This window comes from Cupressus sempervirens, chromosome 11 (genome assembly GCF_028749045.1).
Source record: "Cupressus sempervirens isolate cs-2001-9-10 chromosome 11, ASM2874904v1, whole genome shotgun sequence".
Classification (NCBI taxonomy): domain Eukaryota; kingdom Viridiplantae; phylum Streptophyta; class Pinopsida; order Cupressales; family Cupressaceae; genus Cupressus; species Cupressus sempervirens.
In genome coordinates, this window is record NC_143128.1 from 618,609,264 (window position 1) to 618,629,957 (window position 20,694).

A 20,694-nucleotide genomic window follows, 5' to 3' on the forward strand; every position below is an offset into this window, starting at 1 on the left:
TAATTAGATGTATAGCTCACAAATAACTCACTGCATTGAAAGTGCATATGTTATTTCTATTAAAATGAAATCATTGTAGAAACATAATGATGATCCAACCTTTTTTCATCGGTACTTATGTACACTAAGAATTACATCTAGGTTGTTCTATTGATTGTGGTTTGTATATTAGTTGAAAGAAATAAACTAAATTAAAAATATAACAATGTTGAAAGTAAATCTAACTGCACAACATTGTTGTGAATTAGTTTTCAATAAAAAAAATTAAAGTTCTTTTGGGTTAGTGTTCAAAGAAAAAAATAACAATTTTTGTGGGTTATTGTTTAATGAAAATATAGTTTTTGTGTGTTAATAAAAACTAAAACTATCAAATATACTTCTTACCTCAAGTGGAACTTGCTTGAATATTGCCCTCATGTAGATAGCTAATAATCAACCACCTACTCACATATCATAATTAAATTGCTCCATTGAAAATACAGTTTTTTATTTCTATTAAAATGAAATCACTATGTAAACATAATGATGACCAAACCTTTTATCACCTACCATTTACAATATTACATGACTTGTGTTGTCTTAACAAGTTAACCCTAAATATACTTGACAAGTTAACAATGTTTTTTGGGATCATTTCTCTCAACCCCATGCCTTATGGAAAGTGCACAATACTTTCTTGATTATTCCTCACAAACAACAAGTAAGATAGAGCCTTCTAAAGTTTTCTTTAAGTTTACATATGATTTTATGGAGATGACATCATTTAGTGTGATCTGATACATTGATGATAAAAAACACACAATATGGAATCCAAAAAATAACTTATTTTACAAATGGATTGTGGAAATCTATTATTAATCATCCATAATGACATCCTCGGTGTACCCCACATGTTCGACAAATTTTAAGGTACATAAATTGAGAGATGACTTATTGTCTATCACTTTTGACTGCAAATTCATTGACCACGACTGCTATGCAAAATGAGAGGTTCTAATTAGGATCAACAAATGACATATTTTTTGGATTAAATGATAATACACAAGTGGTGAATAGGTGTCCCAAAATATTATAGAATTAAGTGGTATTGATGTATTTGGGGACACATGACTCTTGAAAATCCTTGTTTAGGATCTCGTGATGGACTAGGCTTATATGGAGGAGATCTAAGATGGGTATTTTTCATTTGTTAGAATAAATGATATTACACAAGAGTTGGATAGGTGTCCCAAAAGATTCTACAATTTAGTGGTATTGATATATGTGGGGACATGTGACTCTTGAAAAGCCTTCTTCAGGATCTTGTGATCAACTAGGCTTGTATGGAGGAGATCTAGGATGGATATTTGAGGCTTGTATTGATCATGGGTCTTTGTTTGGTGTTTACGTTGATGAGTTATAGATAATATTTAACTTTTCTGTTGTTATTTTTCATTTTATTTTCCTTTAATCAAGATATAATAGGTGTGTATAGATAAGTCTGAAACCCTAAAACACATGTATTTATGAGTATAATTTCAAAGCTAAAATGTAAAGAATAAACAACTTTAGAGGGTTTCCTTTCAAATAGGGAAGAACCACAACTTACAATCACTAGGCTAGGAAAACCCTTAGGAAGCTATTGAACAACAAAAAGATCCCTCTACAAAAACACACAATCTTCTACATGTTGCCCAATAAAGTTTAATTCAAAAAGAAACCATGTTGGCTAAACCTGAAAATCTTCATAGAGGCATCCAAATAGTGTTCATGCAAACCAAAAATTTCCTCACAAAGTGTTAATTGCAGCTGAGAATATGGGAAGAAGGACCAAATATTTTGAATCAGCCCAAAATGATGTTATATCAAAATCTAGAATAACCAAAGTCAATTTCAAATGCCATACTTTGGTCACAATATCACAAAAGTGTTCAATTGGAGAGAGCAATTATTTCAATTTCCCACTACTCCTAATTACAACATAACTTCAATTGAATCTAACACTATATGTATGCCATTAGAAGCATATAAACATAAAAGGCATGTTAATATACATTCTCATCCATGACCTAACAAGTCATGTTATTACTAGTGATGAATTGATATTATGTAAACATTTCACTACTCTCATTTGATTCAAACTTGCATTGGAAGACCTTCAAATAGCCATTATTCTTATATATTAGTCTTGCTAAAAGAAAAGTGTGTCTTCTAATAAATATTTCTGCAACTCACATTTTCAACATGAACAATATTCAATGAAAGACATACATAAGAAGTAGTGGAAAATAATTCAATCAAAAATACACATCATACAAAGAATGATTATACTTTCAAAATTTGTAGTGAATTAAATGGAAAATAGTGCATATAGGGCTTACCAAATCAATTAGTTCCATGGAAATATTGAGGACAATAGAACTCATTTATTTGTGGAGTGTCAAATTGTAATTCCATACAAATTAGAGGATATATTTTATCCAATGGTCTTTGTTGCTATTGCTCTTAAACCTACTATGGACAAAACAATATCTCCACTTAGTATGTCTCTAAATCATCTACCCCTTCTTGAGTCAATTATAAGGACATAAGATTGTGAAACAATTAGACCCACTTTTCCAAATTTGTTTCTCTGTAATTTCTATAGTCTACTTGCAATTGTAGCCATGATTTATCTAATCATTATTATTGAATATAATAGGATACTAATTTTAAAAAAATTGTAGACAATGTCTTCCATGTTCTCTCAACCCAAAGAAGGTAAAGGAGAAAACAGTATTTTGCCTGAGAGGAAATGACCTCCATGTTGGAAAAGGGCTAGAGGTAATGAAGGCTAGTGGATTTATAGTTATTCTTAATAATATTCCTACAAGTGGAGCAGAAATCTTAGTGGATGCTTATTTTTTACCAGGGATTGCAATGGTTTCTAAAACACGAGAATCATACTTGCATACATAAATTCAACTTCAAAGCCTCTTGCAAAGACTGTTCCAGCAAAGACTATCCTGGAAACCAAGTATGCCTACTACTTTTATGGTTTCCTTCTCTTTTGAGGGACCTAATGTGCTCAATCCAAACATACTCAAGGTAAATTATACACTTAGAGTTGCTAAAATAAATGATCTACCATTTCATAATAGCTTCAACCAAGCATAAATTCCAAGTGAATCATAAATTAAGATTTTGTATAACCAATAATAACAAAGTTACCTATTCACAAGAGAAATAACAATATTTAAAAATTTGTAAAGCTACTAATCTTTTTTGAGGTTGCCCCTTTTTGTTTTGGTTATCCTAGTCTCTTTGGCCCATTATCTTGTAGTTTGACATGATTCTAGATTAAAGGTCTTCTTTTGTAACTATGGGATTTAGGATCTTGTTTAAAACCTATTTAGGTGGTAATTGAGCACCGTGTTATCTGTTAGGCCACCCTAGTCATGTTGTTTTGTCAGGCAACCTATTTCATCTTAGGTTTGTTTTTTTAATGTTTGGGCTTCATTGAAAATTATATGATCTATAAAGGGTTTCAGGCATCCTTCAAAACCTATTTTCCTTAATAAAAAACAATCACAAATTTTAAAAATACTATGTGATTCCAATATCAATAGAAAGAGTTAAAAAAATCCTACCTTTATTTTCTAGTTGTTCAAATTTGAAGATGAAGATAAAATCAAAGTTCTCTAGGCTTGAATTGAAGTGAACTAAAAGATTTAAATGTGTTCAAACAACTTAAGCTTCATGGTAGCACAAAATCCAATTGAGAAGAGCCAAAATGTATAGTTTGATATCCATAGATATATCTTTCTGACTTTTGAAGCATTTAGAAGGAGGACAACTTTTGGAAAATAAATATTAGCATTTTTTAGATTGCAGTTTGATCCATAGATGTTGTGTCTAGTCGATAAGTCATTCTATGGGATAACATATGGGATAGACAATTGCATGCCATGAAAGTAGGTTAATTTTGCACCAAACAGTGGTGTCTTCTTTGCTCTACAACAAGGTCAGTCATAAAAAGCCCATTTGTGTGAAAAAGAAATTAGATGTGTCTATCCTCCCACAAAAATGTATAGTTGACCAATTTTGAAAAGATCGAAAACATCATGGATTTTTTTTGAAAATTTCAGCATTTGATCTTCATGATCTACATAGTTTTTAGTCGAAAACATCAAAAAAATTGGAAAAAAATCACTATGTTTTCGTGAATCTAGAAAAAAAAGTTTGACTTTGTTTTTTCTTTGGTACTTTTTTTGTGGGAGATTAGCTTGTACCTAGATTAGATATATTTTACTTTGTACATGGAGTATGTGCATGACATTTACATAAGAACTTTACATCTCCAACAACCAATTTTTTTCTAGAACTAAACTACTTTTTGGTAGCAAAGTGATTATTTTCTAGGAAGCATCCCACTAGTAGAGTTGGACTATTTTTTGAGCTACAGAGAACAACTTTTTTTTTGTCTAATTGATCTCATATAATTTAATATGCAAAAGGGATCCACAATATAGGTGTCATTTTCAATAGATAGATTTGTTTGGTTTGTCTTGCGTTAGGTCTCCAGAACTTGTGATCGTAGATTGAATAAAGAAGTTCAAAAACTTCAGTATAGGTATGCCTTTGGCATTAAAATACAAATGAGATAAGTGTTTTTAAATGGAACTAAATTGAATGACAAGATTATTATATGAATCATATGGGGTGAATGAATTAAATTGAAACAAAATGTATAAAATGAATGAATGTGATGTAAAGATAATGAAAGGACTAATGCACCTAAATGTTTTTTTATGAAATGAAATGGTGTTGATATTGGAAGAACTTATGCATCTAAATGATAAGGAAAATCAACTGGATGCTAATGTAACTAAATGGATTAAATGAATCTAAAAAACATGCACCAAGAGAATGTTTGATGGAATGAACAAACATGTAATGCTATGTTAATGAAAATGTATGAAACAATAATGGAATGAAAATTTAATGAAGATGAGATAACCTAATATACCTAATGGATGCCTGAAAAATTACATAAAGTGTAGATTAAATGGGTTAACCATTATAATAAAATATAATGTAATGATAATGAACTAACAAATTCAAAGTATGTCAAGGTTAACGTAACTTAGTGGACTTCAAAAGATGAATTTGGTGATAATGAGATGCACTCAATAATGAGTTTGGAATAAACTGACATGTAATGTATTTATAATGTACCATAACTGATGTGAACATGGATGTGTAAACAATAGAATGCAATTAAAATGATCAATCAATGTACCTAATATGGTAATGCATATAAGTGGAATTTCAATGAATTTAAATAAAAATAAAATGTAACTAAAATGATAATGGGTTAGAGTTAATGAAATAAATGGTAACTAAATGCAATTACTTATGTAATGAGTGAGAATGTAGGGATGATGCAACTAAGACAAATGTGATTTAAGTGTGTGTAATGAATGAAGATGAGCATGTGGTGAGGATGCATCAAAATTAAGATGAGCTATATGAATTGAATGGCATGACTAATACAAGGGGATAATTCAACATATCATGAATTGATTATATTGTTTGGGTGTGGATAGATCACTTGTACAACTTATATAGACATTTAGACACTAGGTAGGTATATGGGGGATACATGGGGGGTATGGATTTTTAAATTGAACTCATGGCATAAGAGCGAGGGGTGGATGAAGATTGAAAACTTATAGGATTTTTTGGGGTTTTCCAATAGGATTTGTTAGGATCGGGATTGTAGGATTGATGAAGCTAGGATGTTAGGTTGATGGATTTTCTTTGGGGTCTTTTAGGGCAAAACAAACTCTTTTTGTGTTTCCTTTTGAATGGGGGATGAGATGGAATCCATTTAAAGGTTGAGCATGGGGTTCTCTGTAAAGATAACCACTATGTAGTTGAGCACTTAATTTGATATAGAAATTTTGGGGACTTGCCAAGGTTACTACGAATATCAAGACCTTTGCATCATCATTGCATAGGATTAATGTGAAACAGACATGCAAGGATTGCTCTAGCATCACCCATGAATTCCAAAAGGAATCTGAATGGAAATGATGTTGGGTAACCCACAAACAAGCAATATTTCCCAAGTGCATTATGCAATCATAAATAATTACATATTTTGATATGAAAAGGTTACATCTAGCTAATTCACAAGAAAAGAAGAAAAACAAATAAAAGATTGATTAAGACATTGCTCTTAGATTTCCTTATTCACAATACACCATGATATGAACGGATCATGGTGACCTTGAGTATAGAATAACCAAATTTCTTGGAAAAGATAATCAAGAGTCAATATTGAAATCCAACATCAAAAGAAAGAGTAAAATCCATAAAAATCAACATTTTTCCAAAGAGATTGGTAGGACTAGATACTAACAAACCAAATCAAATATGAGGAAGGATACAACCTACAAGGACTTTTTGGTAGCACTTATAGCTATGATTGAATTATAAATGGAAACCTTCATGACACTGCTTTAATCATAGAGGATCTTGCATAAGGACTTTCTAAAGTACAGAGCTAGGAGAGTTTGTAGGTTTTGATTAGACATGAATTGACATGAAAGCAGAATATATACAAGGGGACCAAACTAATGATTGATATAGGGGATGGTATATACAATGGAACTAATTGAGGATTACACTACACATTAATTATTTACAAGGGGCTGAAAAGATTTGTGGTTTTCTAAATGTTGTAGTACACAAAAGAGGATAGCATAGTGATCCAGCTAATATGATACATAGGATATAGTACAATCAAAGTTGTTTATAGTACATGTAAAGATTGGGATGGTATCTTACATAGTTTTGTATATTTTTCTATAGATATAGGTGTTTTGGTCATGCAATGCTAGAACACCTTGGGGATATGGGTTAGTGGATGGTGGAATGTTATAGGGATTAGGGATGCGAGTTTGATAGATAATGGGTAGGTCCGAGTACACATGGATCCTATCGCTAGGTTTTCACCAAGTGACTTGTCCAAGGTGCTTTAATTGTCAATTTTTCATCGTTGGAAGCCTGCTTTTACTTTTTTCTCACTTTTTCTTTTCTTTTCTTTTTTTTCCTTTTTTGATATTTTTGTTATCATTAGGTGCTTGAATTGCTAGGGTTTCACTAGGATGATATTTTTTCAAGATATTTTATGATGTTTTGGTACTTTTTCTAGGATATTTTTTGGTCAAGGTACATTGAGTGCCTTAGGCATAAAACTTCTTGAGGTGAATGATATTGTAACGCCCCGCCAAGGGATCCAAAAGAATTAACCTAAAGTTTCACTAAGTTTGCTAAACATTTTTTTTTTTTTTTTAAAGTAAGAAAGTATGACATACACATCAAACAAATAGTAGCGGAAGCAATAACATGTAATCATCGACAAACATACATTGCAAGTTACATTTCTTAAAGATCCAAAGACGTTGAGTCACGTTTAATTTAATTAATTCTAAGTCTAACAACTAACACATACATATAAAAGAATAATCAGAAACTCCAATGTCCATAATATACATTTGTTCCGAATGCTCCTTGGCAAATTAATTCGGAATGCTCATTCATCCACTGTACATGTCACAGGGTATGAAAGGCTTAAAAGAATATACATATGTAAAGATCAAGATACAACATCCTCAAATCCATGATACAAAGTACAGTAAAAATATATGAAACTATTCACCATACATGATACATCCATACATCCATAATGATAAAACATCTATCATAAAATCTAACCATCCATCATACTAATCCAAGAACATAGTGTAGGTAAATGTCAATCACGAAAACTCCAGCCACGGTGACCACAAAACGGATCTCAATGGTAAGAGTAAAAGCACTACCACCCGACCGCGTGGAACCTAAATGGTCCACTCCCACCGCGCTGAGGAGATAGTCTCAAGTCCCAAATAGGATAACAAAACCTATAATCATAAATACTCTCTAAGTCCAGGAAATCCTATAAGTATGCTAACTCAAGGGTTCCTAAAAAGACCGACATCTAAATCCCAGAGGTACCACAAGACACGTAGGAAACCTAATATGCAAGCGGGAAAGTGTCATCGCAAAAGTCATGTAGAAGTTACCCGAGCAATCCCTTAGGAATCCCGGGTCCCTACTGATCCTGCGGCCACTAGTATCCTCTCGTACTGACGAGGCATACTATGGAATGCAAGGTCGTAACCAAGCGTCCTCTCTACCCCATCCTAGTCTGTACTAGCACTCATGGCATGGGAGAGAACATACAATTATCTTGTTAGGTTCATTTTCTCTCATTTAGTGTAAATGTTTTCACTTATTAAAAATGACTTACAATGGGTTTCTCAAGGCAGCCTCTTAGGGCTCCGACCCCCATTGCAAGCCACTTCCCGACTCTACACATAGATAACCTACCCTAGCTCATGAACTCGTAAATCAAAGAATCATAATAAAACCATCTCAGTCCTATGCGAGCAACTGAAAATATCATAAAAAGATAATCCACAAAATATATCAGTTCTTCATGAGCAACAGATAACAATCAAATAGTAATCATGTAATCACGACAGTTCTCTATCAGCAACTGAAGGCATCAATGATAAGTCACAAAATCCAATGGTTCTCTAATGAGCAACCAGAAAGTAATACAAGTATAACTGATCGAGACTCAGAAATGGTTATCAAATATAACTGATCGAGACTCAAAAATGGTTAAGTTAGGTATTCTCAAATACATACACCTCAGCTTCACACAAGGAAACTGGAAAGCAATTACAAACAGTAAACACAATCATGTCATAGAGTACTTCATCACATTACCATGGTCAGGTTAAGAAAGATCGAGACCAAATCATCAAGACATCACATTCACAAACCCCGAGCCTCTGGTAACAACCTGAACTAGTCAACGCTAAACCAACCCCAAAACATTCAAAGTACAAAGTCAACATCAAAGTCTCAGAGATTGGATCTGAAAGTATATTATTTAAATTAAGGTAAGGTTTGTGTTTTACTTTAATGTCGAATTCAAGTAACAAAGTTTTCACAACTACCCTTTTTCGAATAACCCAGTTCTATAATAATTTTCATTAAATCAATATCCAAATTTATAATTTAGTCAAATAACATTCATTATTAATTAAATTAATCAATATTCATTAGATCTAATTACTTATTTTAATCCCACTAATAATTGTTAATTTATTAATATTTAAGCAAAATTATTAATAAATTAAAATTTACAACTATATCTATGCAATTAATATTTATTTATTAAATATTTAAAAAGTTTAATCTATTATAAAAATTGAATATATTATAATTTTTATTATTTAAAATTTTGAAATAAATAAAATTCGTTTTTAATAATTTTTTTAAAAAAATTTATTAAAAAAAATTTTAAAAAATGAAATCCCACAACGTTTATAGCCCATCGGCTTTGGCCGCAGGCCTACGGTCGCAGGGCCTGCGGCGGCAGGTACTCTGTACCTGCCGTCGCAGTACCTGCGACGCAGGTACTGTCGCCTGCCGACAGTGGGGGGCGGGTACGGGGTGATTCCCTCCCCCCCCACTAATATTATTATATACATTTTTTTTTTTATATTTTTTTTTTTTATATATGATTTTATTTTATTCTAATAAAAATAAAATAAGTTTTCTTTTAACAAAATTAATTTTGTTTAAATTTTTTTTTTTTTATAAAACCAATTTCTTCCAAAGGATAAATATGTAAAATATAAATATATATATATTTATTATTTTTTTTTAAATTTATTTATCTAGAATTTTTCAATTTCATTAAAACAAAACCCTTATCAAATTAGATCTTAATTTCTAAATCAAGAAAACAGTGGTTCTAATTAATTCATCCAGTCTCCATGGATACAGAAATTATTGACGAATAATTAATAACTTCACAATATTGAAAGCTTAAAACTTTCATCACAGAGAATTCAGATCTACAAACCCCAGACACGAAGAAGGCAGGAAGGGATAATTTGCATATTTAATGGATAAAAAAAAAAAAACAAGACCCTACCTGATCCTGATGCTATTATGCAATCTCCAGGAACTGCATGCAAATTCGCTCCTCTCAATAACCTTCCCCTTCAAGACTTTCTTCGTATCAGCCTTCTGAAATTTCCTTCCAAAAATTGTCTTCCTCCAAAAATTCTCGTCCAAATTCCTATCTCCCAAAAATGAACCCCCAAAGTTGTGATAAGAAAATTCTCCTCAATTCGGGGCACTAATTGTGCGTTTTCTCGAGAAGACTCTTTGCACAACTCAGTTAACTCCAATTTAACTTTTATTATCTTTTCTAATTCTTTTGCATTCAACTTTCATGCACATTAAGTTGAATTAATAAATAACTTTATTTAAAATTTCACCTGACTTCAATTCTTAATTAATTTATTACTTTAAATCTTATGTGCACTTTTAAGAAATTAAAATAACATTATTAATTTTTATAATTTAATCTTTTAATTTGATTCTTATATTCAACTCATGTTTAGATCATGCGATCTAGAATTCTTAATAAATTAATATCTTTCAACTTTTAATTTATTTTAGAACTTAATTGATAACATATTTAATTAATTTAAATAACAATAATATTTAGCATTTGTTTTAAAATGAACTCCAAATATATTATTATTAAATTAAATTAATATTATCCTGTTCTAAATATATCTTGAACTTTAATTTCCAACTTTAATTCTTTTATTTAATTAATTAATTAATTAATTAAATATAAAGATATCATAATAATTCCTTATTAAATTAAATCATTAATTAGTCTTTTTAATTAGACTTAATTAATAGAAAATACACCAAGGACTCATAAAGCAACATACGAAAACCCATCATAGAAAAATACATACCAAATCAAACACAAGGGTTATAATCACCAAATTACATCATTTGATGCATTCGGAGGGTACTTAACTCAGGTACTTGTCCTAATTATCAATTAGGACAATTGGCTAAAGGGTTTAGGATTTGGACTTAAGAGTTTATCTCCCCTCTCTTACCATTGAGACAGTGCGATAGGGTACGCTCATCCTGACAATTCAGGAAAGTCGATACCCGGTACCTGCAACCTGCATAAAATCCACGCATGTACAAACACAATATTCTAAGCTAAACAGGCAATGGCAGGAAGTGGTGCATCGTGTAGATCCCGACTAGCAGGTGACTACGACTCCCTTCCTTAACCATATCAGAAACACCATACATAAATAAAACAACACACACACCATACACATGCAGTATGGGGTAAGTATCCATAAGAGGCACATGAAATAATAAGCCATCTAACTAATCATCATCGATAACTAAAACCATTGAATAATCATCATACATGCATGAAATATAGAGTACCAAGTAATCTCATCATATAATAAACTGAGTGTAAACATCATCTGATAATCTCTAAAATAATAATACTACTCATCAAACATAAATTGGCCTAAAAGAGTTTGGCAATCATATCATAAATGTAGCTCGAAAAAATGTAAACTAGGGGCAGGCACTACAGATATTTACGAAATCGTTTAGAGGTTCACCTTCTAAAATAGATAACTGATATGCTCCTGAGCCAAAGGTTGTTGTGACAGCATAGGGGTTGAGCCAAGTGGGCTCAAATTTACCCTTCTTTTCTCAATCTCGTTGCACTTTCTTGTTTTCTTTAAGTACCATGTCTCCTACTTGGAATTGATGGGGATAAAACATTCTTGTTGAAATTCTTCTTGAATGTGTTTTGATATACCATTAGGTGGTCATAGTTTTGTTTCCTTCCTTCATCAAGTGGATCAAGCTGGATGAGCCTAGAAACTTTGTAGTCATCATCCACTATTTCACCTTACAATGAGATAGGCAAGGAAGGGAGTTCAACCTTTATAGGTAGGACAACTTCAACACCATTGACTAAGGAGTACCTAGTTGTGCTAGTGGATGTTTAGAATGAGGTTTGATAAGCCTAGAAGGTGGGGTTGATTTTTTCCCATTCAAAGTGTAGGCACTAAGGGAAAAAGAATGAGGAAGAAAACCCCCAACATTGTCTGGGATGTTAATGTTGTATAAATAAGATATTACAATTGCCTTTGATACTTATCAAAGGGCTTCTTTTTTTTCTTTTTTCTTTTTTTCTTTTTTTCGGGCGGGTGGGGGGTGTGGGGGGTTGGGGGTCCTTTGTGATTTTTCTACTTATACATTAAATAAATCATGTTCATTTTTATTCTACATTATTCTTCATTGTTGTTACTTCAAAGCTTTCCATAATCTGAAGCAATCTATAGCTTCCTTTCCTAGTTAGTGATTAGTGTGTATTTTGTCCAAGTTGTTAATGAGGTTTTACTGACTTGTAATAATAGATTGTGATTCATCCTTTTCCTTATTAGAAGGATGTTGTAACACTCAAATTCATTTGTTAATCAATTTTATTTGGAGTTGAAGAATATTATTAAGTTCTATTATAATCCTTTCAACACAAAATTTACTAACTTCGACACATCCAAGTGTGCTCTTTCACCTTCACAGTTGTCATATTATAAATTTGGACCCTTCCCATACTCATCTAATCAAGACAAAGTGTGCTACACTTATCTAATCAAAGACAAAGTGTGCTCGATGTTTCAGTTGGAAGTCTTGAAAATTGCATTCCTTCCACGATCCAATGAACTCAATTAAGATCCTTTAAAGCAAAACATATCAAACTTTATCATGATTAATCTCACATTGCACACCTAAGAAAGAATCTCTTATGAAAGAGTAAAGGTGTACTTAAGGTCCGCCTATGATAGCCTCTCATATTTTTCAACTTGAATGCATTTTCTTCTCAATGCATGCTAATCCTTTTAAGATACAATGACTCGATGAAGTCTCTCAAGAGTACTAAAACCAAGAAAAAGTTTCAAATATTCACCCAATTATCTATGAAATTATGAGATGAACAAATTTCTTATCTAAGACTATAGGTGCTCTCATTTTGTCTCGTCTTGAATTCATTTTCTTTTGGCAGTGAACAAAATGTTGTCAAATGATGTTTCAATTATGTCGCATCCAACTAAGATGTATAATTTTGTTCCAAGAATCTTTTGAGAGGCCAACTAAGATAATCATTTCAGAGGTCAATAATTCTAATCCTGCTAGTCTAGAATGGTCTAGTGAAATGAATCTCTGAGTTCTCTTCAGACGTGAGACCAACGAAGTAGAATCTTTTGGAATGTTTATTTCCGTAAAACATATGGCACCTAGAAATTTATCATCTGAACCTGCTTTGAATAGATCTAGAAGCTCTCATTGTAATCTGCATTTATATCCCATTTGCTGCCAATCTTTTTAGTCTTTTTGCTTGGCAATTGAACCCTCAAATGTGAGCTTTATTTTGAACACCATTTACAAGTAGTGGCAGATAAAGTACCAAACTACTCCCACCTCTGTAGAACTCATAATTCATAATTTTGCTTCTTCTACAGAATTCGATGGATTCGTCACTACCTTTTTCTCCTTTTCAAGATTCCAAGGGTTTCATCTACATATATATTTGTTTGAGGTGAATTGATCCAAGCACAGAAATGCCGCTTCATGTAGTGCCTACCCTCGTTCACATCTTTTCTAGACTCATTGTTGCTATTATTATCAGACTTTGATGGACTAGTATTATGTTGATGGATTAGTAGGTATTGTTTTGACACTATCAGACAATATGTTATGGATTCAGTTGTTATATGATGAGATCATTTAGACTTTACATTTCATGTATGTATGATGATCATTATACTGTTTTCAGTTATTGTTGATGATTGGTTAGATGGTTTATTATCTCATGTGTTATATTATGGATACTTACCCCATACTTGCATGTGTATGGTGTGTGTGTTTTCTTATTGTATGGTGTTTCTGATATGGTTAAGGAAGGGAGTCGTAGTCACCTGTTTAGTCAGGATCTACACGATGCGCCACTTCCTATCATTGCCTGTTTAGCTTAGCACTATATATATTGTATGTACATGCATGGTTTTTCTGCAGGTTGCAGGTACCGGGTATCAACTTCCCTGAATTGCCAGAATGAGCGTACCCTATTATACTATCTCAATGATAAGAGTAGGGAGATAAGTTCTCAAGTCCAAATCCCAAACCTTTAAACCATTTGTCCTAGTGAGTTGGGACAAGTATCAGAATTAAGCACCCACTGAATGTGTCGGATGACATATTTTGTGATTTTTAATCCTTTAGACTGATTTTGTATGAATTGTCCTATGATGGGTTTTCATATTTTGTTATGAGGGTTTATGGTGAATTTTCTGTTAATTAAATCTTAACAAATAGATTTAATTAATAAAATTAATTATTTGAGAAGATTAAATATCATGATTTTGATATTTTGATTATAATTAATTCAAGGTGAATTAATTGAGAAATAAAAGAATTAAATTAAAAGAAAATTAGAAATTAAAAATAAATAAAAATATTAATAAATATTAATAAATTAATAAACAATAATAAAAGTTATAAAAATTAAAGATAAAAGTTATTAAATTAAATGGGAGTTATAAATATTTAAATGGAAATTAATTAAAAATTAATTGGAGTTATAAGCTTGCTTGGAAATTAATGCAGTTCTCCATTTTTCATGTGTCAACAACACGGGGGTTAGTGCATCAATTGAGCACATGGTGTCTACAACCCTAGAGCTTATCAAAAAGGGTTGGAAAAAGGCCCATGCTTAGTTGGCAACATCTTCCAGCTGGTTCTAGAAGCATTCTAGGGTTATCCTGAGAGCTCTTTATATTCGGGCATTCCTTAGAAGCTTGGATATAGCGTGGAGAGCGTGGGTAGCATGGATAATGTGGAGAGCAATTGGAGCATTGGAAGATTTGAGAACTCTGAAGAAGGGAGCTTGATCTGCGGGTTTTCTGAGGAAGAGCGAATTAGCATCAAAATCCGGGTAGATTCTTGTGATTTTACTTATGCTATTTTTGCATCATGCATTCCCTGTCTTCTTCGTGTCTTCCTTATGTCTTCTGAGAAATTTCATATTTCTATTGCATGCATTCTCAATATTGGCAAATAAGGTTATTTGAGAATTTTATATGCATAGATCTGATAAGATAACGGGGCTAGGGTTTAAACTCATGACCAAAAATCCATTAGATTATTGGATAAATTTGGGAGTTAAAAGTTTATAGGAAAATTCTGAGAATTAAAATATATTGTGTATATATATGATTTTGAAATCTGCATACATAAATATTGTATATATATGCATTATTTACACAAATACTGTGATACAAATTCATATATATATACATATATATATACATATATATATATATATATATATATATATATATATATATATATATATATATATATATATATATATATATATATATATATATATGTATTTAATTGGTGAATCGATTATCGAATCATAGTAAAGATACATGTTAATATCGCATGAGAAAGTTTATACAAAAATTATTTAAAATCGCATTGGGGAAAACATATATATGAATGCATAGTGGGAGGGACTGTACCCCACGCGCTTTGTTGGGCTCAGAGTACCTGCTGTCGCAGGTACTGCGGCATCAGCAGGTACTACGTACCCGTTGCCGTCGCAGGCCTACGACCGCAGAGTTATGCGTGTCATGGCCGGTGTCACTTCGGTGACAGCCGACGACTACTGTAAAATCGGTTTTGTTTAAACAAAATTGTTATTCAATTTTTATTGTTATATGATATGAATCGAAATTAATAATATTTGATTCTTTATAAAATGCGAAAATAAATATTATATATTATATATGTATGTATGTATATATTTAAATATAAATATATATATGTATATATGTAATATATAAATATGTTATTAAAAGATTTAAAAATTGTTGATAAAAGATTTATGAATTCATCTTTTATAATGATGAATAGTTTTGTAATTTTATAACTTTAACTGTTAAGAATTAATTAATAGTTTAAGATTATAAAATGTATAAAGTATGTGAAAATTAAAGTTGGTGGAAACATTTTTTTAAATGTTATAATTGGAGATTAAAGTTTAGAGAGAACTTTTAATCCTTCCAAAAATAGCACATGGAAAAAAACGTATAATATGTTCTTCCTTTAAACTTGGAAACATAAACTGAGACTTGGCATTTGAATTTAAATTTGAAAACTTAGCAAAACCAAAACATGTGTCTACATTGTGTATTCCTTATGCTAATGTTTTGAGATTTTGGGTTGACTAGTGTTGATCAGTATAGGACGTCTACCAGAGGTTTGGGGGTTATGTGAGTGTGATGTCATGATGATGTTTTATTTCTCGATCTTTATAAACCCAACCATGATTATGTGATGGAATGCTCTATGTATTGATTGTGAATACTGATTGTTATAGTTGAAATTCTTATGTTTGAGATACCTAACTTAACCATTATTTTTGGTCATCGATCAGTTATCCTTGGATATATTCTAGTTGCCATGATGGGACTAATATGTGGATTTATTCTTGATGATGTCATGTGGTGACATGTTTGACCCAACCATTTTGGAGTCTTCGATCAGTATGACTTTGAGATATTCTTGGTTGCTTGTTGAGAACCAATGGATATGGTGATTTATTTTGAGATATATTTTGGTTATTGAGAACCAATGGATATTTTGATTATTAGTGATACTTCAGTTGCCAATAGAGAGCTGTTGTAGTCATGATTTTCTATGGATATTGCTCATGGAGATTTGATTCTTTTATGCATATTTGATGATGTTATCATGGATATTTGTTGATTCTTATTATGGATATTTGATGATTTTGTGGACTTTCTTTATGATTATGATACCATGAGCATTAGGGTAGGATATCTGCATGTAGTGTCGGGAAGTGGCTTGCAATGGGGGCCGGGGCCCTAAGAGGCTACCAGGATAACTCATTGTAAGTTGGTTTAATAAGTGATAACATTCACACTTAATACTAACTGAATGAACCTAAAAAGATAAGAATTTTGGTTCTCGCCCATGCCTTGAGTGCTTGTATAGGTTAGGATGGGAGTAGAGAGAACGCATGGTTGTGACCTTGCATTCCATAGTATGCCTTGTTAGTATGAAAGGATACTAGTGGCCGCATGAGATCTGTATGGACCCGTGGAGTTTAGCTAACTACCAGGGTAACTTGTACGAGATAAATGCGATGACACTTTCCTACTTGCATAGTAGGTTCCTACATGTCATTGTGTGCCTCTGGGAAGTAGATGTCTGTTTTGGTAATTGGAACCTTTGAGTTAGTATACTTTTAGGATTCCTGGACTTTAGAGATTTGTGCTATGTGGTTTTGATAGCCTGTTTGGGACTTGAGATTATCTCCTCAGCACGGTGGGAGTGGACCACTTAGGTACCACGCGGTCGGGTGGTAGTGTATTTTCCACTCTTATCATTTGAGATTCATTGAGACATCGTGGTTGATGCGTCCTTCGTGATGGTGGATATGTATCCTTTCATTGATGATTAGCATATGCTAGATGATGTTATCTTATGCTTATATTTGCATGTTAGATTACTTCTACATATGATGTGGTATTTACTAAGAGTGACATTCCTACTATGTTAATACCGATGATCTCTTCGGTGATTTGGGATGTTACGCACGGAGGGATGGCTAGGGCCCACGATGGTCTAATGATGCTATTAACGGTTGGGAGGAACCGTGCACTTAGTTTATTTTGTTGATCTTTATGATGGATGTATATGATTTTTATGATGATGTATCGTGAGTATCATGTGATTATCTTAACTTCGATGTGCAATAGATTAGAATAGGATGATGTACCTTATTCTACATATGTATATTCTTTTAAGCCTTCATACCCTGTGACATGTACAGTGGATGAATGAGCAGTTGGAAATGTAATAATTGAACATTGGACTTATCATTATTTATTCATGTGGATGTTGTACTAGATGGATTCATGTAAGTACTTACGTTAAGGGATCTTAAAGAATGTAACCTGTTGTGCATATCATGTTTACTCTTTAGATGGTCGTTGCTATTGCTTCCATTATTGTGCATAAGTTTTATGTGGTATTTACTTTCATGAAAAAAAAAAAAATGTTACCAAACTTAATGAAATTCTAGAATTAATTCTCTGAATCCCTTGGCGGGGCATTACACTTCATGCATCATCTACATATAACTTTGTGCTGTCAAAAAAGATCGAGCTTCTATCTCAAACCTACATTGTAGGCCTGAACTACATTTATCCGAAGAGAATCGCAATCAAATTCACCTGTTTATCCGAAGAGAGTCGTCACAATCAAATTCACCTGTATAACAGATATAGAACGAAAATAATTAACCAGAATTCCTTAATGAAGCCGTGTAGCTCAATCGGGGATTTTGTTTGGGGGGGGTTGTGGGGTGCGCCAGGCTTCTGCAGTAGTGCAACACAAAAGCTACGCTCGAAGGATCTGGCAGCAAGCTACCATTGGTGATCCTTCCACCTCAAGAAATTTATTTAATATCGTGTGGCTCATTGAGCCACGTATCAGATACTACACTTGATCTTAGCCAAAAGGCCGAGAAAGCTATGCTTCTCTACTTCCCTTCCTTCGCTATTCATACCTGCGTTCTCTTTCATTCCTCATTCCCCCTGCTGCATGTGAGACATATATAAAACTCCTTAACCTAATCGCATGGGGCTCCTCAATTAATGCCCCATCAATTTTCTCTAAATTAAAACAGCGTGTCGAGGATTCCTCACTATTAAACCCTTTTCCATGCAGAAAATTACTTTACAACATTTGCTAAATTAAAGATTTTTTTGAGTGTAACGTACTATTTTATATATCAAATAGAGTTAGGAAAGGTTCTAATTTGTGTAATAGAATGGTAAAATAACTAATAATCATTTTTATTATCATAAATATATTTTTTAACTTAACAAATAATGTAGTTCAATTTTATATTAGATCTATTTGGGAAATGTGTTAATTTGTGTAGCGAATTTTAAACAAATGAAATGAATTATTTTTACCAAATTTGAGTCTTTAACATGACACATAACATAATTTAATCAATTTAACTTTAAAATTTGAATTAAGTTATCTTTATGGTTTGGTAAGGGTCAAATTTATTTGTGTGAAAACAAAGCTAATCAAATACAAGATTTGTATATTTGATTTCGACACACGTGTTTAAACACTAAGCATAAGTTATAGACAACCATTTACTCACATTAATGTTTGCTACCTACCTCTGTAAGGGGTGGTATTGACAAACATTGTTGAAGAGTTTGTTAGCCATGAATCTTCTCCATTGGTCAAACTCGTGTTGATGATTTAATGGTTTGATTAGAAGGATAAAAAAATATTGAGAAAACATGGTGAATGTTTATAACATTGATGGTTTACTATTCTCCTTGATTTTTTATTGTCATTGAATTTTTTAACATCTTTTCATTTAATACAGCTTCCTAGTACATGCGTTTACATGTTTTTTACTTAAATTAACACGTAATAATTAGTTAGAGGAAGTCAACACAAGCCCAAATTCAAATTTGAATTATACAAGTTTAGGAGTTATTTAAGTAACATGAATCAATAACATATACCATAGTTTTGTTGTCATTAAAGGATGAAAAAAATAACTTAAGACAAATCCCTAAGAACAAGCAAAAATGGAATCAAGTAGCACTTATATTAATTTCTCACTTTTTGAGCTAGAAAAGGCTCCTTGTGCCTAATTGTTGCACTAAGGATGACACTTTCAAGATGGGCCCAAAACAAAATGAAAATGTCTAGAGGTGTATTTTTAACAATTACATTTTTTCCTTGCTTTGAAGGGCATATAAATTATTGCAAATATCCATGACATTGTAAAACAAGTGGTCACAATGAAAATTAAACAATACATAAACCTAAATTTAAAAGACATGGATATATGGATGTGAACTTAGTACATTCTTGACCTCACTAACCGCTTATCTTGAAAATTGTAAAATGATGGAAACGGTCAACCTAAACACTTGCCAAGCACCTAGGATATATAGAAATTGTGAAATATTTAATATATTCGCTATACAATAAAAGTAAAAAAGATTGGACCATCTAAATGTCTCCATTGATATTTGTATTGTGTATTTTATAACAAAAACACTGTAGAAATGATTAGTATACAATATTAATTTATAATATAATAAAAAAGACTAAATAGAGACAAATAATTATTTTTTGTGAAATTAATTGAGATGAGATTATAACAAAGACTATCACTCGTGAAATACTTAAGGGATAGATGCAATTAGATTGGCTATTTTTTAATGTCCAAAGGAGTCACATATTTAAATATAAAGATAGGGTGTCTTATCTTTTATAGGATAGTTTGTTATAGTTACTAGCACTTGCACCCAAAGGAGGTGCAAGGGGTACACCAATAGGTTTTTGATTTGAAATCATAATTAAATGTATATGTAATGTAAAGAAGTATATAAAATTGACACTATATAAATATGTTGAATTGTAGAAGTAAGGCATATACATAATAGTAAATATTTTATTTAAATGTATGGAATCTTAATTGAATTGTTGGTTTGAAATGTACCAAAAGACCCAAAAACTAGTTGTATATGTAAATATAATTGTTATTTGAGTTCTCTTTGTGGCCAACTAGTGACAACCTATAGGAAAATAAAACTGGATTAATTGATAAGAAAA

The 20,694-nt window shown here is 31.9% G+C and overlaps 1 pseudogene; it reads right to left on the reverse strand.

Moving 5' to 3' along the window:
* Window positions 1–18,395: 18,395 nt before the first annotated feature.
* LOC149531213 (U2 spliceosomal RNA) lies at window positions 18,396–18,571 on the reverse strand (annotated as a pseudogene).
* Between the last annotated feature and the right edge of the window lie 2,123 nt (window positions 18,572–20,694).